The 2,872-nt window shown below is 35.1% G+C and overlaps 1 pseudogene; it reads left to right on the top strand.

Annotated features, from left to right (window-relative positions):
- Positions 1–1,616: 1,616 nt before the first annotated feature.
- Positions 1,617–1,754, top strand: LOC145286774 (U2 spliceosomal RNA; annotated as a pseudogene).
- Positions 1,755–2,872: the final 1,118 nt, after the last annotated feature.

Consider the following 2,872-nt stretch of genomic DNA (forward strand, 5'->3'; position numbering starts at 1 on the left):
TTGTATGTGATACAATCGATGCCTCCCCTTATGTCGAGAAACAAATAAGGTGACAAAATATAATGACAAACGAGGAAGTAATTTTATTACCAGGACATTGAAAAGGGTTATACACGATGATACACAAAAACCGCTAAAATAGTATTGTTAATCAAGCTAAGGCAGGTAATTTGAATAAACGTTGATATATAATTTAATGAGCTTTGCGAAAATTTACGAGAATTAGGAGAGTTAGAGACGGTGTTGAGTTTCTCACAGTTGGCGACAATTGGAGTTGAGGAATTTCCAGTTGGACACAATAGAACGCAAGCCTGCGCTTGGAACAGATATATAGACCTTTATGAGATCACGAAGAGCTTATATAACCTGACAAACCGGAGTTCCACAGAACGTAGATGTGACTGTTAGCTTATAGAGGCTTGATGATATCACATACATCAAGAATGGAATTCATATTCGTTGAATGTAGTAGAGTTTGTGTTATTTGTGTTTTGTTTAGGTCCGCTATGTTGGAATTATTTTTACTCATATATTTGACTAAAACATTTTAAAAGTAGGATGTGCCTTCGATAAGATTCCAAACTCTAATAATATGGACATTTTATTAATAGTGCGCACATGTAATCTCCAACGGCTGCAATGCACTTGTTTTATTGTTCCAAGAACTTCCGGAAAGCAACATAGAATTTCAATTGCGCAAGCATGTTAATTGTCTCCAAACAACAGCTTTTAATGTTTTACTTGAGCTTAAAGAATATGCAGAAGTCTTGCAGAACAAGGTCCAGACTGTAGTGAGGGTGAAAAACTGTCGTGATGTAAATTTTGGTCGAATAGTCTGTGATATTCTCTGAGCACCCTTGGGACAAACTTCGCGCAAATCTTCCGTACCTTCAGTGCCTCATAAATAATTGTGTATGCAGTCTCTACACTAACACCATACTCTGCATTTATTGTCTCTATAGATACACGATTGTTCTTATCCATGAGACTCTTTATATGACCGATCAACATTAGTGTTCTGACTTCCTTACTCCTCGAACACATCACTCATATTCCCTCACAGATTCCTTGCTTAACTTGAATCGCTTATGCCCCTGAAAAACTGATGCTCGATTCATGAAATATAATCCAAACGATGTCTGAAGCATTCTTTACATTTGATGTAACATTTTGCCAAATTTAAAATATAATTTTATTGCATATACTTCTCCTTATATTTCATTTCGCCCAGATTGCATTTTTAGTCGCGTGCAAGCGACTCTATAAATCACCCCGTCGGTCGGTCGGTCGGTCGGAGGTCTGTCAGTCTGTCCGTAACACTTTTGTGCTTGACCTTTTTGGTTAAGATCAAAGGTCTGTTCTTAATAGATGCTGTTCTTAGCTTTTTAAGCTTTTCTTGGCCTTTTGGCCAAGATCAGGGTTTAGTGTCTGTTCCGGCAGATACTGCAAGCAAAGACCATATGTAAGACCTTGGTCAATATAAGGGCAGCCCTTCATACCAATTGTCACTATCCAGCTCCCCTACTCCCCGGGGAGTAAGTTCCCATTTCCCTTTCACTCCTCACACAAAAAAATCGGCCTTGTGCCTAATTTGCTCGGTGGGGGAGCAAATAAATACCCTTTTCTTAGTCTTTTGGCCAAGATCAAAGTGTAGTATCTGTTCTTACTACATGCTGTACTTATCTTTCTAACTTTGTGATGTAAAGTGGCGGATCACTTTTCTGTATTAATTTAATGTAAAATGATCACCCATTTTACAACCAGTCAGTCCCAAAGCCATTCAAGTCATCCCCCAGATCATTCAAGTTGTTTTTGAAGGGTTCCAATTATTTTTTAAGCATTCAAGTCATTCTTAAGGTCATTCAATTCATCCGTAAGTTCATTAAAGTAATTCTAAGTCATTTACTTTTTATTTATTTAAGTCATTCTAGCCCATTTTTCAGTCATTTTAGTTTATTTTTAATCATTTCATGTCAATCCTACATTCACGCATTCATTCATTACACGAGAGCCGCAACTAATGGCTATCGGCCTTGATGAAATTTACAAGCTGGGAAAATCACATTTTGGTGGTGTGTATTCTAATTTCGAATATACCTGCTTCCAAGAGACCGAAATAATAAAAATTTGTCAGTCATCCCATAAGTTATATCGCGATAACATATTGAATTTTCAAGCGGCTATGACAATTTTAAATGACTGTACAAAAAATTTGGAAACTTATTTAAGGCGACTCGTATACAAGTCACTATTGATGAGTGGTAAGGAATTGTTAATTTTATTATGCATATTTTATATATAGCTGGTGTTACTGAATTAGACTATTTAAAGACACTGGCATTCAGAGCGATCATGCCAAATCCACTGATATTTTTATCCTTTCCCTTTGCTAACTTCAAACGTGTATTTGCGAAGTCTAAAAATAAGAACAGCATTTTTTCACAACACAGTTTAAGCTAACACTATAAATACATTTCAGATGTTATAAAGGTTTAAAAGCATTATTGGATTCGGTATTATGTAACATTAAAACGATAGTTATTCCATCAAAGGAAACAATGAAACCAAGTATTATAAATAAATCTTGTAAGACGTCGAATAATAAAAAATAATGAGTTGGATATTAAATTAATCGAAAGTGTTGATATGCCATGAAACAAAACAAAACACCAGAAATAAATATTTTAATATATAACGAACCCAAAGCATTTCAAAATGACTGGATTTGGCATTAAATTATTCTAAATTGGTCGATATGCCATAACACAAACGACCAAATGATTTTATAAAGAAAGTAAAGCCGTTCCCTTACAAGTGTGCTCTATACATACATTAGCAAAATATTTAAGTACACCTTTTTATTTTAATAAAA

This window comes from Euprymna scolopes, chromosome 10 (assembly GCF_053919585.1).
Source record: "Euprymna scolopes isolate OS-2025 chromosome 10, ASM5391958v1, whole genome shotgun sequence".
Taxonomy (NCBI): Eukaryota; Metazoa; Mollusca; class Cephalopoda; order Sepiida; family Sepiolidae; genus Euprymna; species Euprymna scolopes.